Source organism: Equus caballus, chromosome 9, assembly GCF_041296265.1.
Source record: "Equus caballus isolate H_3958 breed thoroughbred chromosome 9, TB-T2T, whole genome shotgun sequence".
NCBI lineage: Eukaryota > Metazoa > Chordata > Mammalia > Perissodactyla > Equidae > Equus > Equus caballus.
Genome location: NC_091692.1, coordinates 78,154,581 through 78,166,974, shown reverse-complemented (window position 1 = coordinate 78,166,974; position 12,394 = coordinate 78,154,581). Strand labels below are relative to the sequence as shown.

Below are 12,394 nucleotides of genomic sequence, written 5' to 3'. Positions count from 1 at the left end.
ATTGCTCTAAGACCTAGGAATACAAATTACATAAATTATATAACAAATTCTTACCCACGATAAGCTTATAGTCTAGCAGAGGAAATAAAACATGCTCACATGTAACTGTCGCATAAGATAAAAACTTCAACTGTTTTAAGGAAATTATAGATAAAGTGCTAAGGAAATTCAGAGGAGAGATTATTTTCAGCCTGTGAGTGAAACAAGATTCATTAAAAATTGACATTAACTGAAAAATAAATGTACACACGTAAGAAACTTATTAAGGAACATAGGGAGGAAAACCCCAAATCAACAATCAAATCCAAACAATTAAAACATAAAAGTTCAATGTGACTTAACATGGAGAAACTTAAAAGGTTCTTCCTATAGAAAGGAGGGCTTGGCCTCCTCTCTCTCAGCAATGAAGAAAGTGAGACAATATGCTCAGTTGGTTAGCGGCAGAGGCAAGTCCAACGCTCTTTGCATTGCTCTAAGATGCATCTCAAGAGGTCAAAGGTTGAGATTCATCTTGATTTCTGTGATGGGTGGGCTGTCATCCTAGCCCACCAGAGTTTATAAAACCCTCAGTATCCACTGATTGCCATCTCTAGCCCACTCTGCTGAAGTTTAGTCATAATCATGGTACTGGTAGCTCATTTACTATTTGCCGCTGAACTGAGCACTTTATAAGTATTATACAATAGCATCCTCACAATCACTCTGTAAGGTAGATATTGCTGCTATCTTCATTTTACAGAGGAAGAACTGAGACAAGTTAATTCAGTACTTTCCCAAGGCCGCACAACTATGGCTTCTGAACCCACACAACATGTTTACCTAGAGACATAGGCCATAAGAGATTAGAAAAGACTCTATAAAGTTATGGTAAAACATCATCTTCTCCATCCCTTACTCCCACGTTCATCATAGAGTTTATCTTTATCGTCTTTCTGTCACCCACACATCTGGCAATAGGCAGTCTTTTTGTGACACTTAACCATATTGTAGTGTAATATGGGGTTTTTTTGTTGCGGGGGTGGGAGGAGAACCTCTCTTTCCCCAATTAAGTCACTCTGCTTGAGAGCCCAGACTGTGTCTTAATCATTCTGGCATTCTCAACTCATAGACCACTATGTGTTTGGCTCAGAGTGGGTGTTCAGAAAATGACTGGCAGTGAATCGTCCATGGTGGGTATCAGAGAGATCAGCAGCATGTCCAGGACAGAGCTAACTTTAAACTACTTAGATGAAGCAGTTCCCCCCAAACCAACCTGTAGGTAGGCCCAGGGTAGGTCATGAAGAGTCTGTTGGGCCACTGGGAAACTGGAACATTAAGGACAATGCATTTTGTTCTTCTTACCACTAAAAATATTCCGTTTAAAGCCTTTCCTTTGTTCTGAAATTATATCATCACTACTTTTTTGTTGTTCATTCATCCACCCATTCAACTAACATTTACTGAGGCAGACTGACTATATGCTAGGTATTTTTCTTGCCCAATGTTTTATGAAATGATGATGGAAATGGATAGAAGTTTGGTTTTTTTAAAGTACACGTTCTTGGCAAACTGTTTTTGGACTGTGAAACTCAAAATTTTGTAAACTACTAGAAAAATAATCTAATACAACTCCTTAAGAATCATCTCCTTTATCAATAATGCTAAGTGGTTCAACAGCCTTCTTGGGTGTTTACAAATAGCAAGCCTTCTAGCTCAACACTAGCAAATGCAATCCAGCGTTGTAACTGTACTTCTCATCCACGTTTGCTAATGAATAATTCTTCTGGTTATGTGAATATCAGAGTCTCAGCAAGTTGGGTCCCATTAGGAGAGTACCACTGCCAACATTTAACCAAATGATTCATAAGAGTGTTTTAGTCTTTAAGCAGTGATAAACTATTCACTTTGGCTAAATGAATAATGTTGGCCACAAAGACAAATACACTTACTTCAGTGGTAGTTCTGCACGTTCTTAGTAAAGAATACATTCTCGGACTCAGGAGATGCTGAATGCATCCTGGACCAGGAGATAAGCCAATTACACTTTGAAATGATATCTCCAAATAGTGGCTCTCTTGTGGATAGTCAAATTTTTACATAAATTTATTATATCACTACATTCAATAAAACTACAATAAAAATTTTGCAGATAAGTGATTTATTTTTGGCAACCTTTCAAGTTTATTGTGATTTAAAAAAGTCCTTAAGTTGACTTTGGCAACAGTATCTTAAATTATAACCTGCAAATACATAGCTCTGCATACATTTATTAACGCCTACTGTTTTCTCTTTGTACAATGAATTATACAAAACATTGGCTCTCATATAAATAAATCCAGAAAATCATTCTGAATCCAAACAAATTCTATAAAAGATAAAAATACCTGAAAAATATTTTTAACTGAAGTAGAAACTTGACTTCTAATTTAATCATATGTCTCCTGGGGCTTTAACTCCTGACTCAGAGTTTAACTCACACCCATTCTCCATTCCCCACCTCCCCAGCTCTATACTACCTATGGCTAAAAGGGTAAACATACCACCTAAGATAAGATACAAGAGTTAAATTTAAATAGTCCTTACTCATCACATTCTCTCCCCAATAGCGTATATGACCTTAAACCTGACCAAATCAGGGAAAATGAGCACTGGATGAGATAGTAACCCATAGGTGTTAAGCATAATGTCTAGCAGACTGCAAGAACTCAATAAATTGTACCTTTATTATTTTACAACCACTCTTGTTGTTTTTACTGTTGTCATCATTTACTGATGATATACTGCCATTTGGCTTATAGGAATTCAACTTTATGAGACATTACATTTAATGTCCCAGTTCAATTTTCAAGGACTTAGTTGGATTTTAGTGCCTCGGGAGCAGCCACACTCTGTGAAACAAAGATCTCCAAGTGTTCATTCATTCTCCAGCTGTGTGGCTGGCAGATGTGGAGTCAAGTTCTCCTGTCAGAACAGAGAAGTGACAACTGCATGTGCCACTTGCAACATTTTCAGTGAATTATGTTGTTTTTAGAAGTGTTCTTTTTTTCCTCTCATTAAAGCTTTAATGACACGAACACTGAGTTTCATACATTTGCTTTGTTTGTGAATGTAGCCCTCGGTGTGGCAGAGATAATCAGAGTTACTAAAGCTGACAGAGTGCAGATAGACAGTCATATTGTAGCATCAATCAATCACATATGACAACCATCCATTTATTCAAGAAAGTGAGCACCTACTAAGTGTCACGCACTCTCCCAGCTACCTATCTTAGCACGCTGATTGGACTACGACACCTCCATCTGCTCATCCTTTCAAGCTCATCAACACCAAAGTCTGCTAAAAGAGACATCATTTCATACAAAAACAAAACAATTAAATTGGACTTGACTGAAAACTTTGTTATACCGAATAACTTTTAGAAAATAGTATCGTGCAACGAAAAGCAAAGGTTTTAGAGTCATATGACTCAGTTTTGATTCCGGTTCTGCCACATTTACTAGCTGAGTGCTTTGGGAAATGTACGTGTTAAGCCTCAAATTTTTGCATAGTTTTGCTGTGAAGAAGAAAGGAGATGATTTCCATGAGAGATTTGGCATGGCACTAAGTGTTCTTCTCAGGCTCCTGAAGATCCACTTCAGCCCTTGGTTATTTAAATTCCTGCACAGAACCCATTTCTTCTGTCTTTTCTGCCCTTCTTTCAAAGAATACTCTGCCCATCTTCCATGAGCAGTTCTGTCACCTTTTTACTTGTGAGCAATATGAAATCTTAACCAGATATCCAGATCAAGTTTAGCAAGTATACCACCAGAAAATATTTAAATCTCCGAAGTCAAAAGAAAGCTGGAAATAAAAGAGTGAGTTAAGACACAGGAAGTTTTAGGAAGTAACCAGATGAAGAAAGCCAAAGATTTCTTTTTTATGGCCATAAATTACATGTGTAAAGTCTTAAGAAATAAAAAATAGCTCAATGACATACAGTTTACATTCCAGAGAAGGAAAAGTTGACTCTTTCTATACTTTAACACAACATTCTCCACATTAAATACGAAAATCGTTTGCTACATAGGCAACTTGTTCTTGGTTAAACACAGAAAAAATAACCTAAGATCTGGGAAAAAAAGTTAAAGAGAAGGAAAGAAAAAACAAGGAGAACAGTGATCGGTGTCTCTACATTTTGAGGTTGTTCCGATCCTTCATTTCTCAGATGCCAGTGCTATACAGGACCTTCATATTGTAGTAAGTGTTGTGACATACACAGTTTAACAAATCTTGTTCTTTGCTCCTTCCTTTGTTCTAAACAGGAAGGAACAAGAAGAGACAAAGTTCAAAGCCTATATTCAATATCTAATATTCTCAGTGTGCTGCTATCAACAGCTGTAACTGAAAACTGACAATTTGTTTACTCATCCAATTTATAATTTCTAGGACTTTCCAAGCCATCCCTTTTGCACTGGTGGAATTCTCTAGGGATTTGGCTTGGCTTGGTATTAAACGAGACATAAAATAGGAAGAAAAGCAGACACAGCCAGAAAGCTGAAGCAATGTAAATACAAGAGGATGTTATTGCTTAGGAAAGTTGAGATTCTAGAAGCCCTAAACTCACAGTATTGCTGATATTTGGCAAACAAAAAAAAAACAAAAACAAAAAAACCAGATCCTTATTCACTGTATGCTTTTATTTTTTACAAAGCATGAGGGAAATGTCACGTAGTTCACCAAAATAATAAAGTGACTTGTTACAGATATATTCTTCTTTTTGTGGATGATGTGGCTACATTTTTTCCCTTATAAATTATTAGTATGATTTCAGCAAACATAAAGAAATTTTTAAAAGCTGATTATGTAAAAGGAGGAAAATTGGCTTCTAGTCTACTTACACATATAGTCTAAGGATGACTATAAAAACTTATCATCTTGAGCCCTGCAAGTCTAGCTGAATATAAAAGACATTTTAGGCAACTTATCTAGTTGAAGGGAGGAAGGTCACATACTTTTATTCATCCTTGAAATGTTTGCAGGCAAATGACATACACAACAGGCATCTTGAAATAAGTGAACTGAATCCAGCAGTGTGATAAGGGGTGTGGGGGTGGGGGAAGAGAATGTGCAGATATCAACTATTCCCTGGATGGCACATCATCAAATTTTTTCTTTCTTTTTTTTTTTTTTTGGTGAGGAAGATTGGCCCTGAACCAATATCTGTTGCCAATACAATCTTCCTCTTTTTGCTTGAGGAAGATTGTCTCTGAGCTAACATCTATGCCAATCCTCCTCTATTTTGTATGTGGGATGCCACTACAGAACGGCTTAATGAGTGGTGCATAGGTCCGTGTGTGGGATCCGAACCTGCAAACTCCGGGCCTCCAAGGCAGAGCGCGTAAACTTAACCACTCTGCAACCGGGTCAGGCCCCACATCATCAAAATAATTTTTTTAAAGGTGGTCTTCAATTTGGGATTAAGTAAAAAGACAGCTTAAACAGCGAGAGGAATGAGGACAATGACGATTATCATGAGGAAGAAGAAAGATCAGCAAAGATGAGGCCAAGCAGGCCATGACTAAAACCACAAACCAGTGTCAAATAAAAAGATCTTCAGGGTCACCTCAAAGACAGAACACCCTCACTAGCTGCCACGATCAGCATTCTTAGTCACTACATTCCACAACAACAGAGGTAAGTGTAGCTCACCACTTCACCCAGTGTACGATGGTGGGTGGTGGCTTTGGTGAAATGTCATTCTGGGTCATCAAGGACGGCCTCTATCCTACCACTTGCTCCCTACTGACCCCTATCTTTCATCCTAAAAGGACCATTTAGCACCTCTAGACACTGCTTCAGTGTACTGACAAACTTCGAGGATAAACAGGTGGCAGATCTAGTCCTGAGAATTCGTGTTTCTAGAAGGCAAATAAATTCTGCATATACAAATACTGCAACTCCCCTGCCAACGAGACAAAAGCTTTCAGTGGTTTCCCACATCCAGGGACGGATTTGCATGCTTTGACCTCCCTGAACCCGCTAGATCACAGTTCTACAGAGTCCAAGCATCTGAAATCATTTAGTATGTTGCATATTTTAAAAATTATCAGGACTGAAAAAACATTAATGTACGCTTTTTAATCATGTGTTTGGTGGAAAACATGAACTGAGAATTAACTACAACATGAGATTAAAGCTATTTTTTAAAGAAAATCTGAGCTGTACTTAAGGCCATAACTACCCATCTCAAACCATCCTAAAGGGATGCAGGAGTTGAAAGAGCCCTGTTTCCGAAAGAAGCAAAAGTCCTTGATTCAAGAACATTAAGCAAGTGTGTTTAAGTGCCTACGCCACATAAGGGCAGTGCTAGGTGCTTGGGATACAAAACTCCTCAAAAGGCAATATCAACAGTGAGTCAGAGGACTAAAGTAATTACTTCCTGAGCACTGACAACATTCAGAAGAGGATATGAAAGCAGGAAATTGATTTTAAGGTATAAAGTCCTATTAACTGATAAATTACTAAAACACAACACTTCACATTCACAAAGTTAGAACCCAATTACACTTATTTAATTGACTGAAGGGAGGAGAGGCGATGGGAAAGAGAAGATGAAAAAGGATTCAAAGTAACTTTACTAAAGATAGCAGGAAAGAAGAAAATCAAAACATGATATCGTGATTATATAGGTTTCTGCTGCTTCTGTGTCTTACTGCCAGTAATGTCAAGGTAATAAACAGACTGAAGGTCAAAATATGTTTTATTCTTTTCTACGCATCATTAAATAATAGCTGGGTTAATTCCAAAGACTAGAACTTTTACTGTTACTGATAAAATTCAGAACAAAGAGTATTTTGTCAGAGATGAGATTGTTTTCCAGAGACTAGATTATACTGTAAGTAGAGAGAGGTCTAATAACAAATCTATTTTGTCTGGCAAATGTGATAACTCAGATACATAATTCAACGAAAGAAATCTGTAACGTATTCTAGATCTTCTGGAACTACTGGCATAAATCCAAAGGCCTAATTAAAGCAGTGTTGATTTATTTAACAAGTATATATTCAGCAGAGACTATGTAGAAGATAGTGTTTAAGACCAGCAATGGATGAGGTCATCAAACATGTTAAGCTCTACCCACCAAGGCATCTGATGATGAGGATGTTGATGACACAAACAATGACAATCAGCTAACATTTATGGAGTACTACTCCATGCCAGGCCCTGTGCCAAGCACACTGCATGATTACATCATTCAGTTCTCATAGCAGCACTATGAAAGAGCTATTGTAATTACTCCCACTTTACAGATGAGAAAACTGGGGATTATAAAGGTAAACTTGTCTAGGGTCCTATAGTCATTGACTGGAAGATCTAAGACAGAAACACTGACAGATTAACTCTGGAACCCCATTTCTTAATCTTCTTGGTAGGCTGTCTCCCATCCAAAGATGTAATAATGCCAAATAAGGAGGCAGATGAGCTTACAAACACAAGAAAACGGAGTCTGCTTTTCCTTCATTTATTCCTATCTCCAGGTTACAAAGGCAATTTGGCTAGGCATGTTTTCTACAAAACTCTTCACCAGGACAGAATGTTTATTACTTTGAAATTGCTTATTACAAGGACATAGCAATAACACAGAAAACACCGCTCTGGCTTCAGATGGCCTTGGGTTGAATATCAGCTTTGCTCTTTACTAAGTTACTTAACTGCCCTGAATTTCAATTTTATTCATCTGTAAAATGAGTTGAAGAAACAAGGAAACAACACGGGTAAAAGGCCCATTAGAGCTTCTGTTCCATAGAGGCACTCAATTAACATTAGCTGTATGTGGACTTCCAATTGAGGACCCAGGGTGACAGAGCCCAAAGGATACTTTTCCAAGGTATGAGCCTTTACAGACTTTACCTATGTGGGGGAAGGCTCTGGAAACAACTCGAGGTGGTCTGGGGCAGAAAAGAAGCCTTCTACCTAAACCAGATAAATTCAGCAGGGCCAACAACACAAAGAAGGACATCCAATGTGATGCTGGAGACACTGGAATAAAACCCAACCCAGGAAACACTCAGCATGAAAGCTCACCAAAGGCTCATTTCTGGATGGCATTTTCTTACTAATCCCAGAAAGGTGACCACATGACCCTGGTGGTACTTACTGGTAATTTATCAGGTGTTCCTCATGAAACTGAAGAGACTAGGACCCTCAGAGGATGAAGGAGCAGATGTTCAGAAAAGGAAGATAGCAGTGAGATTTAGAGGTTTTTAAAAACTGTCTTCACATATTTTCTATCTTATTTATATTTGTAGTCATCTTCTCTAAAACAAAAAGGAAGATAGAAGATATAGGAAAAACCTCACCTACTTTTTTCCAGTATATTTTATATTTGGGAATAAGTTTAGATTTATAGAAGAGCTGCAAAGACAGTATAGATAGTTGCCATATACGCTTCACCCAGCACCCCCTCTTAATATAACCATGGTCCATTTGTGAAAATTAAGACACGAACATTGACACACCCACCTATTTTAAATCTCGCTTGGAGCTACAAGGAACTCAGTGCACAGACACAGGAAGAAACCTGTTCCTTAGAAGTTCATGTTTCATAGGGAAGGCCACTTAGTTACTTAATGAAAAAGATATTTGTCCTTGTGGCTGACAAGGCTAGCTGCTTGTCCATAACCCATTCTCTCTTTCTTCCTCCTTTATAATGTGTTCAGGGCGGCAGTGTACCTGGCTAAAAGTATTTGATTCACCAATTGCCTTCCAGCAACTGGGACCACGTGACACAGTTCTGGCCCATGCAATGTAGGTACAACATCCTGGGATAGGCAATCCTTTCCAAATAAAGAGCAAAGTCTTGCTAGGTGATGCCCCTCTGCCCTTTACAGCTTTGTGATTCCATCTTCTTCCTGCCCAGAGTGCAGACACGAGGCCTGATGTACACTAAGGATGACAGAGCAGAGACATGGATGGAGCCCACATCCACATCATTATCAGCCCAGGACTCCCCCAGCTGGGGCATGAGGCAGAGGAACCTCTCTGTTCAAGCCATCATACATTTTCTGTTATTTGTAGCAAAAATAATCTCAACACTGTTCCAAACTCAGGTCTGGAAACGTGAAATCAAAGGCTTAAAAAACAAACGCTTTCTATTTATTTTGTAGCCCATACCTTGTAACAAACTATGCTTGACTCAGAAGCCAAGAATAATAAGATAGAAAGTCATGCAGAAAGAAGACGTGCCTCCCAGCAACTGAGCTCTAATTCCTCCTGCATGAGATCTGGTTAGGGACAGTCAGTCCCTGGGCCTCAATTTGTGCATACGCAGAAAAGAAATTACAATAACTTCTTCTTTTATCCAAATTAATAAACATATATAGACCCACAGCTCTCTGGCAGACAGGGTCACAATAATGCCAATACGACATTAATACTACTGTTCTACTGCCAGCAAAAATCTAAAGGATCTCATGAAGAAGACTCGGAATTTAAGAAAGTGCTCCTGAATGTGGGGTTATATCCTGGATAAGCCCTTTCTGAGCAAAACGAGAACTGTCAAGACCAGATCCAGTCTAAATGATGGCAGTGAACTATTTCTGACTTGTGGAAATATTTAAAAATCAAAGGAAATATTAAAGAATCAGAGGAGAAAGAAAACATGACTGTGAAATCCCTGTGCTGGGGGAGGGAGAGGAATTCTTGTCATCATTCCAGAAACTTGTGTAGCTGGCGTCTAGCTTTATTTGGGTGTCCAAAATGGCACAGCAAAATATAGATAACGAGGTGCTTCCTCGACACAATATTTCAGGAATCTCAGCTATAGGGGAACAAAGATCTCTGAGATAAGGGACTGACAAATAGAATACACACTTTACCAGGATACCACCCAGCCCTCCACTGGTTTCAGAAAGGTCTAGAGCTGTGCTCTCCAGAATGGCAGCCACTAGCCACATGTGGCTGCCAAGCACTTGAGATGTGGCAAGTCCAAATTGAGGTGAGTTGTAAGTGTAAAACCACACTGGTTTTTGAAGATTGAGTATGAAAAAAGAATGCAAAACCACTGATTGGTATTTTTCATATGGACGACATTTTGAAATGACAATATTTTGGAAACAGTGAGTTAAAATATATTATTAAGATTAATTTCACCTATATCTTTCTACTTTTTTTGCTGTGGCTATTAGAATTTAAAATTACATATATAGATTGCATTTGTGGCTTATATCATATTTCTATTGGAAATAGAATTGGTCTTGGGGCCGGCGGGTGGCACAGCAGTTAAGTTCGCACATTCCACTTCTCAGCAGCCTGGGGTTCCCCAGTTTGGATCCCTGGTGCGGACACGGCACCGCTTGGCAAAGCCATGCTGTAGTAGGCATTCCATATACAAAGTAGAGTAAGATGGACGTGGATGTTAGCTCAGGGCCAGTCTTCCTCAGCAAAAAGAGGAGGATTGGCAGCAGTTAGCTCAGGGCTAATCTTCCTCAAAAAAGAAAAAAAAAAGAAATAGGATCAGTCTAGAGGTTGGTTTCATAGGAACAGATCAGCTAACCAACAAACAAGTTCATCCCTTTAGGTGTAGCATTTTGAGAGCTATTTGTCTTAGAAGATAACTCTTATTTTGAGCTTCCGACAGCCAAAGGATCAAGAGCTGTTGTTACAGCTGTCTTTTTTTTCTCACACGATCTCTCCCATCCTATTTCCTTCATTTTGATGAGGAAGCACATTAAGTTCCTCCTCAGTAGGAATCCCTGCTTGAGGGGATGTTCTCAGCAGCTGTCAAAGAGGACCTCAGAGAGACAGGAGTAAGCCAGTGTGGTAAAACCAACGCCCACGCTTCTCCACTGGTATGGTGGCTTCGGTGTTTCCAACCAGACTGAAACCTGGGTGACAGCCAAGGGAGTGGTTAAAATAAGACGGAAAGAATATAGACCCTGATATGCAGGTCTTCCTTGGATGGAAGCAGAGAAAAGAGTGGGTGGGTTCCTTGTTGGGTCAAACGTCATCACTGGGACAGAGAAGAAAGAAAGTAAAGGGCAGCTTTTTAGAAAAAAGCTAGATAAAATGTTAGAGCCTTTAAAATGTTATATCCATCTTAAAATAACATATAAATAATTTTACAAAAAGATTACGCTCCAAATTAGATTAAAATTGGTTACGCATGTTAATAAGCACATATTTTTCCAATTGTAATCAGGATGTGTGTGTGTGTGTGTGTGTGTGTGTGTGTGTGTGTGTGTGTGTGTGTGTAATTCCTTCTTAAATTTTAACTTCATATCGTTCCTTAGTCACACTGGTCAGAGTTTATATATGGTCAGTTTTATACCTAGTAATAACTCCACGGTATTAATATTCTTTAGCTAGTTTATCCATTCCTGGCTGAGGAGGGGAGGGGAGGGGAGAGGTGGGAGGAGGAGGGGGAGAAGAAGAGAAAGAAGGAGCGGGAGCAGTTAAGTATGTGGAAAGTGTGCAGTCTCGTATTTAGTACTCAGCTTAGCCATATGTGGTAATTTAAGGACTCAGCTACGTTTCCGTGGTTATTTTTAGTGGGACATATAGGCTGGGATCTCAGGTTTCTTAGAAGAAGACAAAAGACAATCCAGATGTACTGTCTGAGATGGAATTGTCAGCTAAGAGAAACTGAGTTAAAGTGAACAGCTAAGAATCAAGTGCCAGAAGTGGCTAATGAGAGAATTTCTTGAGAAAGAACCATGAGAGCCAGCAGTGGACAAGGATGAAATGGCTATAAGAATCATCCTTATAACTTCCCAAGGAGAGCCTGGGTGCCAGACAGCAATCTCAGCCTCCCAGTTGGGAAGGGGCTGACACAAGGAGCTTATTCAAGATTGACAGAGGGTCAGACCCAGGAAAACGGTGTGTGATGGGAAAGAGAATGGAGAAGGTTCATTCCCTAAAGGAGAGGCTCTTAACTTTTTGTCCCACACCCCTAACCCTGCCTTGAGGGCTATGGTCAAGCTCATGTGCATCAGTAACCAGGACTAGACACCACAGTGCTTCTTGACCAGGAGGAGAGGGGAGGGCATACCAGAATCAGCAGTCTGAACTGTCCATTCCACCCAGGAGATCCTCGTATGTTCCTCTAATAAACCTGAGACCCCAGCCTGCATGTCCCACTAAAAATAACCAATGAAGCCCAGCTGAGTCCTTCAAATACCACATAAGGCCAAGCTGAGCACTTAATATGAGACTGCACACTTTCCACATACCTCATCTGCACAGAGATCACGTGCTTGTGTTTTAAGCCTTGCTAGTGCTGTTGCAAAAATGTCACATTTGGGAAAACTGACGACTATGTTCTGCAGGGGACACTGGGGCACAAGCTGTCAGGAGCAAGACAGGAGTTGGTAGGATCACAGGCTTCAGAGCTGAACAGGTGTCTGTATCTAGAGGCTCAGTTGCTGTACACATGACA

The 12,394-nt window shown here is 39.5% G+C and overlaps 1 protein-coding gene across 2 annotated transcripts in view; it reads right to left on the bottom strand.

Annotated features, from left to right (window-relative positions):
- The window catches only part of DEPTOR (DEP domain containing MTOR interacting protein), a 143,489-nt gene that overhangs the window by 54,038 nt on the left and 77,057 nt on the right, over positions 1-12,394 (bottom strand). The gene's annotated exons all lie outside the window — the stretch shown is intronic.